This window comes from Empidonax traillii, unplaced genomic scaffold (genome assembly GCF_003031625.1).
Source record: "Empidonax traillii isolate 1590-97213 ecotype Southwest subspecies unplaced genomic scaffold, ASM303162v1 scaffold1138:size371499, whole genome shotgun sequence".
Lineage (NCBI taxonomy): Eukaryota > Metazoa > Chordata > Aves > Passeriformes > Tyrannidae > Empidonax > Empidonax traillii.
In genome coordinates this window covers 224548-234365 of record NW_020956331.1, presented here as the reverse complement: position 1 = coordinate 234365, position 9818 = coordinate 224548, and the positions used below count along the sequence as shown (strand labels likewise).

Here is a 9818-nt window from a genome sequence, read left to right as displayed (position 1 = left end):
ATAGCTGTTTAACAGGCTGAGCCAAGTGGTGCTTGAGTGGAGCCCATCCTCCCGGGGTACTGCCTCGCTTACACCCCCCTGGCAACTCAGGAACAGTTTCTCTGAGCCGAGATGGGAGAGGGGGAGCTGGATAACACACTGCCTCGTTAAAACATTTGGGATATTTTCCTGGATGGCAATTAGGGGTGTCTATAAGCACACCTGCAGTGGCTGCACACTGAACAGGGATGCTTTCCCAGAGAGGGAGGGCAGGCAGTGGGTGAAGACCCGGTGCTGACCACCCTCCCACACCTGACCCACAGATCCTCCTGCTGCTGTACAGGGCAGTCTGCCGTGGCTGGAGGGCTTTAGCCAGTTGCCCACCACCCTCCACCCCTGGGAGCCCCCTTGGGGATCCCAGCAAAGCACCCAGACACCCAGAGCCCTCCCTGAGCTCAGTCCCAAATCCAGGTTTGTGAACTGAGGACAGATCCTGCGTTTTCCATTCAGAGTTCCTGGCAGCACATGCCAGCTGGAGACATCACTAAGCCCCCGTGTGAACCTCTCCCATCCCTCCTTGGCTCACCAGGGCTGATTTCCACTGGTCAGGAAGCCCCACCATGAGAAATCTGGTTTTGTCTTGGCATTCTCTCAGCCCAGGGATGCTCCAGTGCCACAGTGTGCCTGTGCCACCCCCATAGAGACAAGGGTTCCCAGATTTAATGCCACAGGTTTGGATACCTCTGTGAACTCACTGCAGACCCATTTCAGCCAGGACCTTTGGGATGAACTCTGGGACTGCATGGGAACCGTGCAGGCTCTGAGCCAGCCCCTTCAGGTCTTGGCAGTGCCTTCATCCACCTTTTTGGAGATGTATGTGGGTGCTGTGAGCGTGGGCAAGGCTGTGGCAGGGAATGTGGCCAGCCTGCACCTCCTGTGCCATCGTCCTGCTCCCCTGGCAGCTCCGGCAGCTCCGGGGGCTGCAGGACGTGCCTGGAGCAGCGGCTGTGGGATGGAGCCCGGGATCTGCTTTCAATAAAATCAGCAGATTGTTTCATGGCTGGATGGGAAAGTTGTGAGGCTGCAGGATTTGCTCCTCTGGCAGCTGGATCCTGTTTGTCCATCGCAGCAGCTCCCACCCCACCTCTCCAGAACTGCCTTCCCAGAGAGGGGCTCGATGTCCTGAGCCTGTCAGCGTTTCTGAGGTATTTGGACAGGGCCCTTAAGGTGCTTCAGCTTTTGGTCAGCCCTGAAGGAGTCAGATAGTTGGAACAGATGAAGTTTATAGGTCCCTTACAGCTGAAAATATAATATTCTATTTTATTCTTATTCTACTCTTATTCTAGTCTGTTCTACTGTACTCCACCTCATTCCATTCCATGCCATCCCACTCCATTCCCCTCTCGGTGTCTGTGCTGCTCAGAGCAGGTGGAAGCAGCCAAACACTTCGAAGTCTTGGAGAGTTTTCTAGGTTTTCTCTGCACCTTTAAATTCCAAAAGCACTGTGATTTTTAAGGCAAAAGCCAAGCCTTTAAAGCTGTAAACAGATGGTTTCCCTCTTCCTATATAAGAGCAATCTTAAAAAACACTAAAAATTTAACAACCTTATTGTTTTTTTAAATACTTTGTGAAGTAAGGCCATTCCAGGGGGCTGTCAGGCGAAGTGGTAATGGCAGGACATATCCAGCCTCCCCAGGTGCCAGCCTGGCCTTCCTCCCTCATCTGCCTCTGTTACAGCCCCCAGACTGGCCCAACAGGAATTTCTGCTCTGTATTTTAGTGAACTTGTGGCAGTAAATGAGTAAATGTATAAAGAAAGGGGTGAGCATTCTGTCAGCTTGGTGCAGTGTAACCCCTTCACTTACAGCCCCTTTATCTGCCGAATTCTGGCAGGGGCAGAGGCGCTGACTCACTCGCAGCGCCTCCATCCCGCAGTGAATCCCAGACCCGAGCCTGCACTCTCAGCGTTCTGTTCCTGCCAGGACAGAAAAAGCTCCGAGCAGGACAGAGCAGCTGTGTTTCGCGCCCCATCAGCTAAATTTCGATGAAATCATTTTGATAAATTGTTTAGGAAGGGGAAAAAAGCCCCATTAACTGTACATTTGCTGTTAATTAATAGCCTGCTTCTTTCCTCCTCTGGCACAGCAGCTCCAAGCTGCCTCAGGCTGGCTCTGAGCGCAGCACCCTCGGGGGCACAGGGAGGTGGGTGCTGGGGGGGGATCCGAGCAGGGATCTGCAGGGCTGTGACCTGGCTGCTCCCAGCTTCACACCCTGCTCCACAGGCCGTGCGGGAGGAGTGGGAAAAGCAAACAGCTCCATTCTTCTCCCAGAGCTGTGCAGGGCAGCTCTGTCCCGGTCCCTGGGCAGCCCCCGGGCGCTGTGCAGTGCCAGCGGGGCAGGCAAGCAGCTCCACAGCTCCTCAGCTTTATTGTTTTTAATACATTCTCTTGTCATATATTTGTTTTCTGTCCATATCTTGTATATATCTCTGGAATGTTATTGGAGAGGAATGTTGGCCGATGTTCCCAGCACTCAGACGCCGGAGCTGCAGGGGGACAGGAGCAGGGCAGTGCCCAGAGCCTCGGGGTGCCCGCAGGTCCTGGCCAGGACCTGAACCAGCCACGCACACGACAGGGAGCTGGGATGGGGGAAAAGTCCTGATAAATCCTTTTCATTCACAACGATCATGTCAATGTGCCCACAGGGTGTCGAAACACGGGGGAGAGGAGGGAGCAGTCACTCCTCTCAGACCCTCTGGTCCCACACACCCTCTGGCAGCACAGCAGGGGGACATCTGCAGTGTCCCTGTCCCCAGCCCTCAGCAGCTCAGGTAGTGCTTTGGCAAAGAGCTTCAGGCTGGGAGAGCTGGTGTGTCCAGCCTGGAGAGCAGAAGGGAGACCTCACACTCCCTTCCAGAGCCTAAGGGGGTTCCAAGAGAGCTGGAGAGGGATTTTGGCTTCCCACTGCCAGAGGGATATTAGATGAGATATTGGGAAGGAATTCTTCCCTGGGAGGGTGGGCAGGCCCTGGCACAGGTTGCCCAGAGAAGCTGTGGCTGCCCCTGAACCCCTGGAAGTGCTCAGGGCTGTGCCACTTGCTTCACTCTGCGGCTGGAGAGAAGAGCCCTGGTAACATTTGGTCCAAATTAATGCTGGTTTGTTTTGACATGCAAATAGCTTCTCATTAGAGGGGGAAAGGTGGAAATAGACACTACTTAGTTCCTACAGTCTAATTTTTTTAATGAACCAGGCATCTGTGGGGTTTTTTAATATGTATTTCTTTTAATAGGGCGAGTAACTTTTGTGTGGGCTGAATTAGATCTAAATGAAAGCAAACAAGGCATAATTAGAAACTGGTTCCCTTTTTTCTGGTTTCTTCCCCTCTGGAAGGGCAGTGTTATCACCAGGTGTGCCGCTGGGAGGGGGGGACGTGCCTGGTGGTGGGGGTCCAGCAGAGGGGGAGAGGCAAGGGGGGCAGCAGGAGCTGCCAGCACGGTCCCACAGGGGAGCTGGGCACGCACTGGGAACCATCCAATGGCTTTGAGGCTCCTGGAGGAGCGGGATATGGCCCCTCTCCCCACTGCCATCCCCATGGCACTGTGTGTCCCCACACCCAGACAACCCAGCCACTGCAACCTGCCTGTGCCAAGGGGAAGGAGAAGGGCTGCTTTCCAAAGGCAGCTCCATGTGTGAATCTGGGAAGCTCCCATTTGGGAAGTGCATGAGTTTCTCATTTAACGTGGTACCACGCCACATTCTTTCTCTGTGAGGAGCCCTCATTTAACTTTAGGCGTGTTTGTACATCTAATTACAAATGGGTCATGTTTAATTGATTTCATACATCCCCAGCACTCCTGCCAGCGCAGGGCAGCCACGGTGGCAGAGGTACAGGCACAGGGCTGGCTCCCAGCTGGCCCCTCTGCTCTGCCCTCATCCCACTGGCAGCCCCAGGTGCCAACCAGCCCCCAGGAGCTCTGCCTGCCCAGAGGAGCAGTGGGCAGAGCAGGGCAGGAAGCACCTCAGCAGCCACTCTGCGGCTTCCCTCTGGCTCCACAGTGCCCACGCACAACCACTGTGGGCTGGTGGTTTCCAAAGCCCTCGGGCTGCAGAGGAGGACGCTGCTTTCAGGGCAAGGCAGAAGCTGGAGAGCTCTCCTCGTGTCCCTGCCATCCCTGCAGGGGTGCAGGCTCTGAGATGGGTCAGGGTGCTCCCTGTGCTCCCCATCGCCCTGTGCTCCATGTCCTGCACGTCCCTGCTCCTGCACCCCCAGAGGAGGGACACACAGGCTCCTCGGGATGGAGGGGCTGCAGGACAGCACAGAGCACCCCCAGGGGACAGCAACACAGAGCACGAGCCTCAGGGGGCGTGTGCCCACCGCCTGTGCCCACCCACACCCCTCGGGCCCCGGCTCGTGGCGATGGGCACCGCTCATCCTTCTTCTGTCACAGCTCTCCAGGGGAGCTGAATCAAACTGTCAGCAAAGAGGGGATGATGATTCAGCTCCCACCGAGGGCTACACTATTACCTAGCAGCTTAATAATGAAAACTGTCATCATTCCTGCAATAAGGAAAGATAAATAAGTTATTAAAAGAAGAGCCTGCCACCCTCTTTGGGCAGGGCACGGTGCCAGAGGATATTAACTGCTGGCCACAGCCTGTCTGTTCAGGGAATGGAGAGGGATACCCTGAGTGCTCGGAGAAAGAGCTCTTTCTCCTCCAGCTGGTTTGGAAAAGGCTTGTGTGCCTGGCACAGTGAGAGTCATCACTCCTGCTCCAGCCACCACTGCTGCTCCAGCCACCACTGCTGCTCCAGCCACCACTCCTACTGCCACTGCTGCTCCTCCCCAGAGGTGTAAAGATAAATACAGCCCCAGGAACAGAGATGGTGGGGAGGGGAGGACTGAGGCTGAGGAGGGGCCAAAGCAGGCTCTGATGATCTGGTGAGCCCAGGTCCCGAGCAAGGAGCCCATTAACCAGAGCTGTGCTGAGCAGTGTCTGTGGGACCCTCCAGTGCACTGAGGAGTGACAAACAGGGCATCCTGTGGCAGTGGCTGCAGGTGATGCTGTGCAGGGAAGGGGCCAGTGCAGCTTCCATGCTGGATCCCACTCAGCTGCACAGCCAAACTGTTTTCCCCCCTCTGCTGGCCCTGCCAAGCTCCCCTGGCTGGGGCTCCACTTTAGCACCTGCCAGTATGTGACACAACGAAAGGCACGTCTGATGTGGTGAGAGAAAGTTGTGAAACGGGAAAGGAAGGAGAAAAGAAGAAGTGTCCTTCCTTGCTGAGCTGTATTCCACTGGGCAGACAGCAGGAGCTGTTACACTCCCTGCCAGGAAGGGAAGGGCAGGAGCCCTGGTGGGGCCTGGCTGTGTGGGGCAGACCCCCCAGTGCTGCTCTGCGGAGCAGGACAGAATAAATGACCTTCATAATACTTCCCCTCTGAAATCCTCCAACTTTCCACTAATAAACAATGTGGTTGTCAGGGCAGCCCAATCACTTTATATAAAAATGCTCCTTCCTTCCCCCTGAACAGTCAGAACATCTTCCCCAGAGCCTACAGCAACACATTCTCCTTCCTGCCTTCTCCTGGGGACGAGTCCTCCCTTTGTCCCTTCTCATGTCCCCAGCTGTGCCCCGTTCCCATCGTTGTTGGCTCCTGGGGGCTTAAGAAAATAGATCTGTTCTTGTGGCAGCTCCTCTATCTGGGCTGTCTTGGTGCCATTTTCAGCCTCAGTAGAGCCCCTGGAACCATGTTTTTAATCGCTGTATTTACATGCACCTTCTGGAGCTGCTGAAGTGTCCTGACAAGCCTCTGGAATCAAAGGCTTGGAGCTGCCCCAAGGGCAGGGAGCAGAGAGAATCACCTGGGCTGCCGGCAGGATGGCCCTGGAGGGCTGCAGGAACACGCCTGGCACAGGCAGGCGGGCTCTGGGCCACGGACCCGCTGCTGCTGCTGTTGGGATGGCCCGGGAAGGGCTGCAGGAACACGCACAGGAGGGTGGGCTCTGAGCCAGGTGCCCAGCGCTCCCCCCACCACCCACGGCGCGCAGGTCCCGGCACGCTCCGCTCCCCGCCCGGCCCACAGACGCCACCCGAGACCACAGGCAAGTTTCCACACTTGGCCGGGAAAGAGCCCATAAAGTTAGTGAACATCTTAAAAATTAAGCACCTAATGATCCCCACCCTGCAGCCAAGGGCCGGGTGCCAGCCGGGCGCTGGCTCCGCACCGTGCCCTTCCCGGCACGGCACACGGCTCGGCCTGGCTAAACCCCACAGCACCCTCGGCTGTGGGGCTGGGGGGACAGAGCAGGTCCTGGGACACTGCCACCAGTGAGATGGCATAGGAACACTGGTGAAAAGTGGAGGAAACATCGCCTGAGCCATGACACCAAAGCCCTGCGCCCTTTGACTCCCAGAAACATTTCACTCCCTGAAAACACATCTTCGGGTCCTGCTGCCACTGGCTCATGTTCCCTCACCCACCGAGGGGTGGCTCTATGGGTAAGATCAGTCCCCTGCAGCCCCAGGCTGAAGCCAAGGGCTTGTCCTTGGTGCCATCTCCTCTGTGCCACGGTGCCATCACCATCACCTCTGTTCGGAGGGCTCTGAGGGCCGGGCTGAGGGCAATTTGTCAGAACGTTTCATCCCTCCACACACCTCTCATTGTCACAACACAGCCCCTGTGAGTGGACAAAACTCTTCAGATGTCCTCAGTCTTGCCATCCCAGCCCACAGCGTGGGATTTCCTCTCAGGTGCCCCTGGGCAAAGCCAGCCAGAGCTATAAGCCATCTCCAGCCCCCACTCCTTCCCCCACTCTGCTCTGGCCGTGCTGTGCCCCAAGGAATCCCCCCTGCAGGTGCCCAGGCACTGCCCCTCACTGCCTGCCCACCCTGACCCCGCTCCACACTGCACCAGGCCCTGCTCCCAGGGTACCTGCCTGTCTTGGTGCTCCTCTGGAGACTCCTTCCCCAAAGCCTCCCTCCTCCTGGCCAGCCTTCCGCCATCCCTGCCCTCTACTGCTCTCCTGCTGGCCATAAAAATATATAGAATATAGAACATTATTTTATGACATACTATAAAAAAAACCCAACCTGGAACTAGGAGACACGTGCCAAACCTCAGCAGCACATGCAGGAATGCCTTTGTCCCAGCTGTTGCTGGATTTCCTGAGCTCTTCCCAGCAGAGTTGAAGGCTTTTAAGGACAGAAACCTTGTTTTCTTGATTTCTTGATTTTTTTCCTGGCACGGGGCAGCAGCGGTGGCTGTGGCTGCACAGAGTCAGTGATGCCATCTGTCCTTTGGGTCCAATCTCCTGAGGTGCTGCCCAGGGCTCCCCAAACCAGGCATACAGAGAGCATGGAGAGCGGGTATAGGTGGAGCTGGACATTGTGAGGAGGGCGAGAGGCAGAGGTCTCCCATTCCCCATGAGAATGCTGCCTGCAGTTATTGCTCCTCAGCTCTTGTTCCTTCATCTGCCACAGCCCTCTCCCTCCTGCCCCAGGGCTAAGCCCCCCTGTGCCCATCCTGAACCCCTCAGCTCTTCCTAGGGTTTCCCTGAGGCACTGGTTCCTGCACAGGCAGTTTGGGGAACCCATGGGCAGGGAACTGTCCGTGTTCCCTATCAGGGCTGACATCAGATCCTTAAATCACGGAGGGATGCCGTCCCACACCGGTACCCACACCCCGAGGTGCCAGCCCCTGGTCCTCCCTCATTTGCTTTCCCCTCCTGGGCTGGTGAAACCTCCCAGCAGCCTTCCAGCCCCAGCTCCATAAGGCTCCCGATTCATTCCGCAGATATTTCCTGTGCCGGGGCTTTCCGCAGCATCTGCTGGTTTGAAGTGCTCCGTTTATTCGTCCTGGGGGCACCATTACTTTCTGCTTTAGCAGTTCTGCCTGTTCTGAAGTCTCTGCCAGGCTCCATCTACGGGAGAGAAAATTGGTGAAAGAATAATAATGCTGATTGTTATAAATATATATTTCATTGCGGTGGCCCTCGGCACACGTGTTCGTCACTGACGAGGAGACCAGAGGGCGAGGGGGGAACACTCAGCTCCCAACAGGCTCCCAACAGCAGATGTGTGTCCTCACCCTGCTGCCTCCTCCTCCTCCTCCTCCTCCTCCTGCTCCTCCTCTTCCTCCTCCCCCTCTACCCAAGGCACTTGTCACTACACCCCCATCTCTTTTCCCCGGAAGGTCTCTGGTGGGTCAGGGGTCCAGAAGTCCTGGAGAGCTCTGGAGGTGGGTTCCTGTCATTCCTGACTGTGAGATATGTCCTGGGCAGGCTGGAGCCACTTCTGAGATCATCCATCCATTGGGTCGGATGGAGAGAACAGCTGAGTGGGGAACAGTGGGCAAAGAGCTTTGCACAAGGGGCATGGCAAAGAGGTGCCCAGCTGTGTCTCCTGGCTTCTGCCTCAGTTTCTCCATGGATTTTTGCTCTTGTCTGGCTGAGTGAAAACATAAATCACTGATAATTTCACCCATAAATGATCCACATCAGCACCAGCAGCACATTTCGCCTCTCCTCAGATTATCCAACCAGGGTCTTTGTGAGGGATTGCAGAGGATCTTTCCCCTTGTTTCACCATCTGTGCTCCACCCTCACATGGATGATCCCCTTCCCTCATGTCCTGAGCCGCTGCAGCCTGAGGATGCTCCAGGCCTGTGTCCCAGCCCTCGAGGCCACTCAAACTCCTCCACTTCCATTTCCTGCTGCAGAGAGGTTCAGGTATTTCCTGTAGACACTTTAAAACCCCTCAAGGGCTTCTCCATTTCACCCTCAGTGGGATGGCCTGGAAGCAGGACAGCAGGAGCCGTGCAGAGTGGGGTACCTGGGAAGACTTTGTACAGATCAGCATTCCTTGGCTCATTTTCCACTGGCCTTTCCACTTGGAGCAGCCCTCCCCTCCCTGCAGATCAGACCAGATAGTTGCACATGGGCCCTCCTGGGTCTGAAAATCAGTAAATGCAGTTCCATCTGCTGCGAGGATAACGTTACCACTGCCAGATCATCCCTGCTCCTGGGCTGCAGCTCTGACCAGAAACCATCTGTATGGCAGGGGCTGTGCTGGGGACACACAGGGACACGCAGGGACCCACGGAGAGCACCAGCCCAGTGTGGGTACTGTTACCTACAGATGGAAGGTCATCTCTGAGGTACTCAATCTTCCCTAAACTCCTTTGCTGTAACCCTTTCAGGGGACATCTGTTAAATCCCTCCAGGGATGGTGATTCCACCTCTGCCCTGGGGAGCTTCTTCCAGTGCCTCACCAGCCTTTTGGGGAAGGTTTCCCTAATATTCAACCTCAGCCTCCCCTGGCACAGCCTGAGACCATTCCCTCTCCTCCTGTCCCTGTTCCCTGGGAGCAGAGGCCGAACCCCCCCAGCTCCCCCCTCCTGGCAGGGATTGCAGAGCCAGAAGGTCCCCCCTGAGCCTCCTTTTCTCCAGGCTGAGCCCCCCCAGCTCCCTCAGCCACTCCTGCTGCTCCAGACCCTTTCCCAGCTCCCTTGCTGGACAGGCTCCATCCCCTCAATGTCCTTCTTGTCTCTCCAACCCCACACTGGAGCCCAGGAAGGTGGGAGAAAGAGATGGAAGTACATCAACCACCAGAGCTCATGCAACCATAAATGCAAAGTCTGGGACTTGTTTTTTCCTTATTTGCTGTTAGATTGGCCATGATCTCTTCTGGAACCTCCTCCCAGCTTGGTCAGAGGTGGCAGAGCTCTCCTGATCCCCCTGGAGTCCCTGCCTCCCGTGCTGCAGCTCCCAGCAGAGCATCCTGCTGTGGCCATCCCAGCCTCACACTGGCCAGGAGAGCCTTCCCAAACACCCCAAGATCTG

General features: G+C 56.2%; 1 long non-coding RNA gene across 1 annotated transcript; it reads right to left on the bottom strand.

The window, feature by feature from the left end:
* Positions 1–6362: 6362 nt before the first annotated feature.
* On the bottom strand, positions 6363–6977 carry LOC114068865. Its single transcript, XR_003573683.1, has 2 exons — positions 6911–6977; positions 6363–6656 (listed from the first exon to the last, which is right to left on the bottom strand). It is a non-coding gene; the product is annotated as an uncharacterized LOC114068865 (long non-coding RNA).
* Between the last annotated feature and the right edge of the window lie 2841 nt (positions 6978–9818).